A 12,184-nucleotide genomic window follows, 5' to 3' on the forward strand; every position below is an offset into this window, starting at 1 on the left:
GGTATACTATTTCTCCCTTATTCCCTACCTTTCAGGAGTGCTAATCCACCAGGGTATGTGGTATGGCTTCTTTGAATTATGTAATGTAAGAGAGATGTACCAGTAGAACTAAGGCTGTGAGGGGAACTTGTGAGCTGTTCCTGGATAGCTCAGCCAGTAAGAGCAGTGCCAGCAAAATTAAGGTTCTAGGTTTGAGCCTGGTCTGGCACTCAGTTTTAATCTTGTGAGAAGTTTCAGACCATAGTCTTCTCCTCACTGTGAATGCTGAACCAGAGCTTCATACAAAAGTGTAGTCTGCTCCCATTTGGCTTTCCATTTATCATTTGCAAATTTTTGTCAGCCTTCTTTACATTGGTTACTTTGTGTGCCACTGGTGGCAGTGATGACATCAACCATTGGTGGTGGAGGATGGTCTTTGTTTTAATGGTCATATATCCTTAAGTGCCCCATAGTTATGGTATTGAGAATAATTTATTTATGACTAGAAATGTGCCGAAAATGTATGTTAATTGAAGAAATAAAAGTGAGAAATAATTATAGCGTCAACAATAATCTGAATAAATAACCAAGTGTATATCCTTCTTTAGCCAATAATTATTGCACATCATATTATAATTACTGTAGTTTCTCAGTGTTGGCATCTGGGTCAAATCATAGTGTCTGAGGACAACAGTAGTCTAGTGTGGGTGGGGGGGGGGGGGGAGTGTTTGTGTTTGTCGACTTCCACAGGCACACTCTGAAAACCACTATGAAATGCATAGCGAAAAGTACTTGAGATGGCATCAACTGTCATGGTTTCTTTCCATTCCAATCACATGCTGTGTGCACAAACAAGGATTGTTTAAATGCCTCTGTGAGTAGTGTAATTAGTATAATTTTGTTTCCAAGGTCCATATAGGAAAGATATATAGTGAACTGAAGAATATTTCCAGATTCATCTCATAATAGTGCTTCTTGAAATTTTGTAAGTAAGCGTTTGCAGGACAGTTTGCATCAATCATTGAGAGTCTACAAATTCAGGGGTTTTGAACATATTTATGTCACCCTCCTGAGTCAAACAGACGTATGACCATTCGTGCAGCTCTTCTTTGTATATTTTAATGCTATCTGGTATGGGTCTCACATACGTGGGTGATATTCTAAGATGAATATATAAGTGATTTATAAGCATACTCCTGATTATGTCTTCCCAGTATACTGGCTATGAACTGAAGCCCGCCACTTGCCTTACCTGTGACTGTGCCTACGGAATTATTCCATTTTATATCCTCACAAACTGTTACACCCAGACATTTGTATGGATTGACTGATTCAGATTTTGAATCATTGGTATCATAGTCATAGTGAAGTGCATAATTTTACATTTCTGAACATTTAAATCAAGTTGCCAATATTTGCACACTTTGATGCTTGTCTATTTAGACCCAACGGAATATTTATGCAGATTTTATCAGATGTCACTTCATTACAGAGAAGTGCATCATTTGCACAAAGTCAGAGGATACTATCAATATTGTCTGCAAGATCATTATTAGCAAGAGTCCCAACATATTTCATGGAATCCAGAAAAGGACTTTGAAAGCTAAATAATTTTATTGTCCTTTCTATATGACTGTTTATTGGTCAGTGCCTGTCCTATTTGACAATTACAGTTTATTCAAAAGAAGAAGAGTGAATTCTGAGAGAGGTACAGGGAGCAGAGAAAGCAATCTCTGCCCACCAACTATCAGCACATTGGCTGCTGAGGGGAGAGGAGCAGTGTGGGAGAAATGCACAGTGGTAATGTCAAACAGTGCTGGCAATACACTTGTGTATGCACACTATTTGTGCTCCGAGCGGCACTGTCAGTGCCATCTATTAGCTGCTGACACAACAGCTGACAACTGCTTGCACATTGTAAATCCATAAATGGAAAAATTAAGACAGGAGCATAAGAAAATTTTACAGGATTTGTGAAATCAAAATTGTTAGTTTCATGTTGAGTGATGGTATTTATGGCTACTAATTCCTTATCAGTTCTCACAGACAATTTTGTATGAAAAAGAATCCATAGTAAACTTACATTGTGCCCACAAAAATGTATGTACACATAAATCACTCTGGCAGTCCCATTAAGTTCCTCATCTGTGTGTGGTGCATAATGGTGGCTACTGTCCAATTCAGCAGTACCAGTTTTGATAACAATTTCATCTGTTATGAGTTCGATGACACCATCGTGCCTTCCATAATCTTCTTCTACTTGCTGGATCTTCCTGCAGTACCCTCCCAATCATCAGCAGTTACTAACAGAGGAATTAAGGATTCATAAGCCATCTTAAACAGTTTGTCTTTGGATACATCCCCTGAAATATTATACTCTCCAAACAGCCATTTTACTTTTGTCCATGCCAGATCTACTGCACTCAAATCACGGTTATTGGGGTGACAAGTGTACAACTGTGTGGCCTTTCTCTTTTGCCATTTTAGTGAAAAGAGCAGGCTACTTCATGCTCTCATTATGAGCATTAGAGCCATTCCAACATCCTCGTGTTCGTATAATACCATGTGATTGTTTGATCTGCATGTCTGTTATGGTGTGGAGCATTGTCCATCACAGTGACTGACTTTGGAGGAAGATTTGGCAGACCCATATTTGCAAACCACCTTTCAAAGTGTACAGAATTCATTTGACAATGATGATCACGTTTGTGGCTTTAGCCCAGAATTTTAGTTGAGTTTCCCTGGAAAACTCTTTCCTTGCTCCAAAATTTCCAATAATAAGTCTTTTAAAATTGGTTCTCCACCCCATAACACCTACAACTCATCCTTCTATCAACATTTACCAAATTTCATATTACTGTCTATCCAAGTTGCATCCAACACTCAACAATGTCTCATCCTAGAAGTAATAACCTTTTATTCTCTGCCTTTTTTCCATGTGAATCTCATGGACAACAAAATATTCTGCAGAGATGTAATACCCCAAATCCAGTCAATCTTTTCTTTCAGTATTCATCAAAGTTTTCATAGACTTCTGCACTAAGTAGTCTTCTTTGATTGTCTGTCAATAAAAAGTAATGATGGCAATCTTTTTCATTACAAAAGAAGTGCAATAACAGCAATAGTCAGTGCATCCACAGCAAAGGATGTGTCTTGCAATATAGAAAGCCACTTCCGCTATGTGAAAATCCTTCTTCTATTGGACTCGCAACAAATGTCCAATAAAAAAAGAATTTTCATACAACTGGAGCAGTTTTCTATTTTACACGATGCATTTCTATTACAATGTGAAGAAAAACACATATTTTACAGGGCTCATGTCCACTATTTTCAACATTTTAATCCAGCCCCTTAACTGCTAGGCATCATGATGGTTTCTGAGAAATCTGCTTAGTTATTGCATATTGAACCACATATTGGATGACAAGAAATTGTTTAACACCCAAAACAAAATGACCACTTTAAAGTAATTCAGACAAAGAGAAAGACAGTTTCAAAGCACTGTTGAACAGAAAAATTTGAACTGAAATTTACTTCTTTTTGCCAGTAGTTTCTGTGATTTCCCTGGGTTCTTTTTGCCAATCCTGCCGATTCTTTTCACAGGGCTGAAGAATGCCCCTGAGTATGTCACAGTATTTTGTTGACTGAGGGACAGGATGGAGGAGCTCTTTATTCTTGCTCACTGCTCACAACATTTAGCAACATTATTCATTATTTTTGTTCCTCCACTCTGTTATGTGCTACCTCTTACTCTTCTCTGAGGAATGGAAAGAGTATCTGGCACTGCCTGTCAAGGACCAGGAACTGCTTCATCTTCACTCACCAATAGATGTACTATTGTACTATGGTATTCAGCACAGTAGAACAGACACTTCACAATGGCTACAAATGTTATATTCTGTATTAGCCTGCTGAAGTTGGCAGCAGCTGGATGCAAAACTGAGTGGACCGAAGTCAATTGACCGCTACCAACTTCTGCCGATTCAGAACTAGGGTGCCCCCTCTCTTGTTGTAGTGACCTATTCTCACAGACATAACAAGTATGTGTTATAGATCATATCACATAATGTGCATTGTATGTAATATTTAAGTTTCACAAATCTCAAATGTGGTAATAAAATCAGTTAACTTTTTCTTTTGAATATGCTTGGTTGAGCTAAACACTAAATGCATATTAACTGAAGACATTTTGATCAATATCTCCTATTGCAAATATCAGAACTCTCAATCTTTTTTCCAGATATACTAGAAGATAAAGAAATAAGATATTGGAAGAGCACATTGAACCTGTCAATATAATTTGTGCAGGTTGTATACATGGAAGAGATCTGGAGACACCAGAAGATTTCAAGTACATTGTGAAATCATAAAACACAGACTTCAAAAACATATTTTGAACTTCAAAACATTTCCAGTGGCAGATGTTAATTTTGAAAGTAATGCAGATTAAAATGAAAGAAATTGCAGAGATGTGGAAAATAAAGGAAACGAAATCTCAATTAATTGAAAGATACAAATTTTATTGAGAGTTTCCAAGGGGGAACTGAAACAAGGGAGTGGAATACAATAGAAGATGAATGAGTAGCTTTGAGAGATGAAATAGTGAAGGCAGGAGAAAGACAAATAGGCAAAAAGATGAGGCACAGTAGAATGAAATAACACAAATTTTGAAACAGGTGTCTGTATTACTAACCATCACTGTAATTAGTCACAGTCATAAAATAGAGATCTACATCTACATCTACATCCATACTCCGCAAGTCACCTGACGGTGTGTGGCAGAGGGTACCTTGAGTACCTCTATCGGTTCTCCCTTCTATTCCAGTCTCATATTGTTTGTGGAAAGAAGGATTGTCGGTATGCCTCTATGTGGGCAATAATCTCTCTGATTTTATCCTCATGGTCTCTCCGTGAGATATACGTAGGAGGGAGCAATATACTGCTTGACTCTTCGGTGAAGGTATGTTCTTGAAACTTGAGCAAAAGCCCGTACCGAGCTACTGAGCGTCTTTCCTGCACAGTCTTCCACTGGAGTTTATCTATCAACTCCGTAATGCTTTTGCAATTACTAAATGATCCTGTAACAAAGAGCGCTGCTCTCCGTTGGATCTTCTTGATACAACTTCTTTACAGAAGAGATCAAGTTGCATTTCAGGGAAATGTAGGAACATGTGATGCAATACTGACCCTAAAACAAATCTTAGAAGATAAGTTAAAGAGAGGCAAACCAATGTTTATATAAATTGTAGATTTAAAGAAAGATTTTGACAATGTTGAATGAACTACAGTCTTTGAAGTTATAAAGTTTGCAAGCATAAAACACAAGGAGCAAAAGGTTATCCACAACTTGTATGGAATCCAGACTGCAATTATAAGAATCAAAAGATATAAAACAATAGCAGTAATTGAGAATGGAGTGAGACAGTGTTGTAGTCTATGCATAATGTTATTCAATCTGTGCATTGAGCAAGCTGTGAAGGAGCTCAAGGAGAAATCTGGAAAAGGCATTAAAGTTCCAGGTGAAGAAATAAAAAGCTGAGATTTGCTGATGACATTGGAATTCTGTCAGAGGCAACAAAGAACTTGGAAAAGCAGATTCAGTGGAATGGATGGCATCTTTAAGGCAGGTTATAAGATGGACACCAACAAAAATGGATCAAGGACGATAGCATGAATTCAATTTAAATCATGCAATGCTAAGGGAGTTATATTAGGAAATGGCACACTAAAAGTGGTAGATGAGGTTTTGCTCTTTGAACAGCACAATAAATGACAATGGTGAAGTAGGAAGGATGTAAAATACAGACTGGCAATAGCAAAGTATTTCTGAAAAAAAAAATTTTCAATGTCAAATATCAATTTAAATGTTTGGAAGTATTTTCTGAGGTACGTGTAGCCTTGTGCAGAAGTGAAATATAGACAAAAACCAGTTCATACAAGAAGATATTAGAAACTTTTGAATTGTAGTATATGTGGCACAACCCAACAAAAAGGAGGGATCATTTGACAGGACACATCCTGAAGCATCAAGAAATTTTCAGTTTGCTAATAGAGGTAAATTTGTAGATAAACATGTTTGAGGTGGACCAAGGATCAGATATATCACTGTTATTACCAATTATTTGTCATTCACCAGCCATGACTGGGCAGACAGCATCAATTTTACAATAATATTACCACATTAAAACAAATAAAAATTGCAATTTGAACTATGATGCTTAAGTGGGTACTATAAAACATATATTTAAAAAGCAGATTACAATATATATTACAGTAATAAGATAATCGTGCAGTAAAATACCAGCGATGCAGATGTTGTCATTGGTACTGAGTCGCAGCTCAGCTAGACACTGATCTGTCACCAGAGAAGTATTCTTGTAATTTTAGACATAAATTGTTTGATTGTTAGTGACTGTATAGCCTTTAGGTAGAGCATTAAATAATTTTAGGGCGACCATTGTAAGGCTGTTCTGCATCTTAGTTAAGTGTCATCTTGATGTGTCTATACTGTCTTTATAGTGAGTGCTGCATTGATGAACTTTGTTACTCTTTCTCTAGTATTCATGATTTGTCTTTGTGTGAAAAAGGCAGTTGAAAATATATTGGCTGAAAACAGTCATAACTCCTAATCTGGAGAAAATCGGTTTGCAATGGTAATTTTTTTTTAACTTGAGGTAATGATTCTCATTGCCTTCTTTGCCTTCTTTGTAATAAAAACACATTCTTGCAGCCTGCAGAATGGCCCCACAGTAACAGACCATAGCTGATTGACTGTGGAACATTGCATAGTAAATTGTTTATAGGTACTGGTATGATAAGCAGATTAATATGGGTGTAGACTGCAATAGTTATGTAGAAATGGAGAGGGTTTCACAGGATAGGCTAGTGAGGGGACCAGCATTAGACCAGTCATTGAATTGCAAAACACAACAGCAAATGAGCACTGATTGGCAGGCAACAGAATTTTCCAGCACTTGAGAAACTCCCTTCCCCAAATTCCACTTAATAAGATTCTCCAATGGAAACAAGCTTTTGTTAGTCTTTCCCTTTTTGTTGTATTGCTCTGGACATGTTCCAAGTTTTCACTGATATTTAAATAAGTCAGTTAATATGTTTGTTGAACACTTTTATCTGAAATTAATGTGAACAGACACATTCAGTAAATCTTTTGATTTGTTTTCCTGTATCATAAATGTAGTGCCTGAGTTACAAATTGAACAAGACAATGAGAAACAGTTGAGTAGTGCAGTATTACAAGAATGTAATTAGGAATATTTTGAGAATTACATGGTAGAAATTAAGACACTCAAAGAAGTTATTATCTACTTCCACAGATAACAAGATAGCAACAGGTCAATATTTATGGTGAAACTTGATAAGGGAATACAATTACACAGCTAAAAGCACAGCAATATTTTACTATGTTAGGATTTTAATATAGACCTTATGTAAAAGACTGTCACATTCAAAAGCTGTCCAGTATTTTAAGTTGTTACAGTGAAGCAAACACAATCAGTAAAGCAGTCCAAATTACTGCCACAACTTGTTCTGCAGTAGTATCTTTATTGTTATTCATATTTCATTAATGTATATGTTGTAGAATGTCCTCACTGACTCATCTGACCACAACTGATTGCTTGTGAATCCAGTTCCATCAGATATAAGAAGCAACACACTATAGTATTCTCATCTGTTTTATTAAACATTTGGCACAAAGTAATGTGCAAAATTGGAGATTTATGAATTTATCAGTTATATATTTGTTCCATAGATTGGCACAGTGTATCACTCAATATTTTGTTGTATTACAAATGGTATTGTACACTTGCCTTGGAAAACTCATCTACGAGCACAGTAATAGATTCCATTCTGGGAAATAGAAATTATCTTCACAAAAAAGTACATATAATTTTGGCATTTTCTACTTATCCAGCGCACAATTAAACTTATTTGTTTCTTTGATGATTGTATCTCTGTGTCCTTTAATTTGCTGTTTTTATTTTTAATCTTGCACAAATATATAAGTAGGTGTGTTGTGGAATGATTCAGTCAATCAGTGATTAGTTATTAAAATGTAAACTTCATTGTAAGTCACTAGCTCACATCCACTACATCAACAATGTGTAACTGTTATGTTATGAGCCCACACAAAATAATTAAAGTGAGAACATATATGTCAGAAAGTCAGTATGAAGAGCAAAATTGCCTAGACCTTTGTGACACTATTAATCAGTTGGAGAACATCATTTATTTTGCTAACAACAAACACTCAGCCACTATGTTTAAGTAAGCTGGTCCATGCCACCGAGCTATCAGAATGTAATTATTAATGTGACTCAGTACAGTAACTATATCTGTCAAAGTCCAGACTGAACAGTAAAATTGTCCAGTTTGCTATATTAATAACTCCACATTATTTGTCAGTCAGAACTAGATAGTGAAAGTGTACAGTAATATGTTGCCACTCTGTCAAATAATCTTAGTTTAGGTTAAGCTTTCACCCATTATAAAATAACCATCTAAACTCATAAATTAACCCAGTCATCACAATAATACTTGTGTTAATAAATATGAAAAGATCACAAGTTAATTTCTGCAGTGTTCTGTACATCACTTAACAACTTGTCACTAAATCAAATAAACACAGGAGGACAGACAATGAAGAATAGCAGTAGGACTTCCTAGGTATAATCCAGGTCAGAACACCTTGGTCTCATTATTGGTCTACAGAGCAAACGATGAATGATACATACATACACACACACACACACACACACACACACACACACACACACACACATACATACATTAATACTTGTTCGACAGGTCATGTTATGACTTTCATAATGATATGGAACATGTCATTTTAATATAAGTTTTCTTTACACAAAATAATTAATTTTTTTCTCTTACAGTTACTACTTCATATCCAAAAATTCATCTATTGAGTGGAAGGAGTTGTCATCCAGAATTATTTTAATTTGTTTTTAAATGTGGTTGGCTATCTGTCAGACTTTTAATGCTATTTGGCAAATGACCAAAGATTTTTGTGCCAGCATAATTCACCCCTTTTTTTGTGCCAAAGTCAGATTTAACCCAGAATTGTGAAGATCATCCTTTCTTCTAATGCTGCAGCTATGCGCTTCACTATTATTTTTGAATTGGGATGGGTTATTAATAACAAATTTCATAAGTGAATATATGTATTGTGGAAATACTGTGAATATCCCAAGTTCATTAAATAAATGTCTGTGAAGTGATCTTGGGTGGCTCCAGCTATTATTTTGATTGCACACTTTTGTGCAATGAATACTTTCTCTCTTAATGATGAATTACCCCAAAATATGACACCATTGAATTAAAATAGGCATTGTAGGCTAATTTACTGAGGTGTTTATCACAAAAATTTGCAATAACCCAAATAGCATAAGTAGCTGAAATGAACCATATCAGCAGATCATTGATGTGTTTCTTCGAATTCAGTTCCTCATCAATGTGCACACCCAGAAATTTTGAATATTCTGCCTTAGCAACAGACTTCTGTTCATAGTCTATATTCATCAATGGTGTTATGCCATTTACTGTACAGTATTGTATATACTGTGTTTTCTCAAAATTTAGTGAGAGTTCATTTCCAGAGAACCACTCAATAATTTTCTGAAAGACATTGTTTACAATTTCCTCAACTGATTCTTGTTTGTTGGATGTGATTACTATACTCCTATCATCATCAAAAAGAACTAGCTTTGCATCTTCATGAATATAGAGTGGCAAATCATTAATATATATTAAGAACAATAAGGGACCTAAGACTGAACACTGTGAGACACCATTCTTGATACCTCCCCAGTTAAAGAACTCAACTGTTTTTTGCAGACTATCTGTACTCCTAATTTCTACCTTCTGCATTCTTCCAACGAAATATGAATTAAACCATTTGTGCACTGACTCACCCACCCCACAATATTTTAGGCTTATTTAGAAGTAGTTCATGATTCATGCAATCAAAAGCCTTTAAGAGATCACAAAATATCCCAATGGGTGATGTTCAGTTATTCAATGCATTTAATATTTGATCAGTAAAAACACAGGTATTGCCTCTTCCATATACTGCCTTGCATTTTCTAATAAATAGCTGGATCCTATTTTCTCTACAACATTTAGAAATGATTATTAAAAATGTTTTCTGCTTCTGACATCTTCTTAACAAACTTTTTGTTGAGTTTGTAAATAAAACAGAAAGAAACTTCCACATGGGAAAAATATATTAAAAACAAAGATTCCAAGACTTACCAAGCGGGAAAGCGCCGGCAGACAGGCACATGAACAAAACACACAAACACACACACAGAATTCGAGCTTTCGCAACTGGCAGTTGCTTCGTCAGGAAGGAAGGAAGGAGAGGGAAAAATGAAAGGGTGTGGGTTTTAAGGGAGAGGGTAAGGAGTCATTCCAATCCCGGGAGTGGAAAGACTTCCCTTAGGGGAAAAAAAGGACAGGTGTACACTCGCACACACACACACATATCCATCCGCACATACACAGACACAAGCAGACATATTTTTTTCCCCTAAGGGAAGTCTTTCCGCTCCCGGGATTGGAATGACTCCTTACCCTCTCCCTTAAAACCCACACCCTTTCATTTTTCCCTCTCCTTCCTTCCTTCCTGACGAAGCAACTGCCAGTTGCGAAAGCTCGAATTCTGTGTGTGTGTTTGTGTGTTTTGTTCATGTGCCTGTCTGCCGGCGCTTTCCCGCTTGGTAAGTCTTGGAATCTTTGTTTTTAATATATTTTTGTTGAGTTTGATAGAAATACAGTTTTCCTGTGCTTTCAGTTGCCCTGTTCCCCTTTTAACAAAATTCAGATTTGTTTTAATTTATTATCAGATGTGCTAATTTCAGACAGAATATACTTCTGGACTTTTTAATAACTTTTCTTAATACAGTAGTTTTTATAATGTTTCACTGTTTCTGGATCATTACTCCTCCTAGTTATAAGATAGATTTCCCTTTTCTGTTCACAAGTTTTTTTATTCCCCCTGTAAGCCATGGCTTTTTATAAGGTTTCTTACAATTATATTCTCTGTTTTCTTAGGGAACTGTTTTCAAATATACTCACAAAGTTATCATGAAATAGGTTAAATTTTAAATTGGCCTCAGGTTCCCTGTACACCTCATACCGGTCTAACTGTTGTAAGTTTACCTAAAATTTTCATTCGTTAAATCATGAATTGAACACACTATTTTGGACTGTTCTGCATTACTGTATGGAGCTATGTCATATACTGTAACTAGCTGTGCATCATGATGAGACAGACTATTCTCGACAGGAAAAGCTTTAATTTAATTAAATTTAACTTGGTCTGTAAAAACATTATCTATCATACTGCTGCTTTCCTGTACCACCTGAGTAGGAAAAATCAATAATGCATCTAATTCAAAGAACCAAGTGATAATTCAAGGTCAACCTTTCTATTGGACTCTTTCAGCAAATCTGCATTGAATTCCCTACAAACAGTCATTTTCTTGTTTTTCTCTGACAGATAGCACAACAAAGAATCCAAATTTTTCCACAATAGCTGAAAATTTCCCAACGGTGACCTATACATGCCTATAATTACAAAAGTACCATGATTTAGTTTAAGCTAACATGCACATATGTTGCTCTACACAAAATTTTTTAGTTTCAAAATTTTTCACACTATGACTAACTTTAACAGATATGGCAACACCTCCTCCATCCCTAGTGTCTCTAATTACATGTGCTGAAAGCTTATATCTACCTACAATCTGATTTCAAACACATAGTTATGTGTTTTGCTCCATTTACTTGTGTTTCTGCTGTAAGATTTACTCCATGGCACTCCATTTAAGAAACATTTACATCAAAAATTGGTCTAATGAAAATTTTTAGAGATCATGGGTCTGACGGCCTTGCTGTGCTGGTACTGTGAACGGCTGAAAGCAAGGGGAAACTACAGCCGTAATTTTTCCCGAGGACATGCAGCTTTACTGTATGATTAAATGATGATGGCATCCTCTTGGGTAAAATATTCCGGAGGTAAAATAGTCCCCCATTCGGATCTCCGGGCGGGGACTACTCAGGAGGATGTCGTTATCAGGAGAAAGAAAACTGGCGTTCTACGGATCGGAGCGTGGAATGTCAGATCCCTTAATCGGGCAGGTAGGTTAGAAAATTTAAAAAG

This window comes from Schistocerca gregaria, chromosome 3, assembly GCF_023897955.1.
Source record: "Schistocerca gregaria isolate iqSchGreg1 chromosome 3, iqSchGreg1.2, whole genome shotgun sequence".
NCBI classification, from domain to species: domain Eukaryota; kingdom Metazoa; phylum Arthropoda; class Insecta; order Orthoptera; family Acrididae; genus Schistocerca; species Schistocerca gregaria.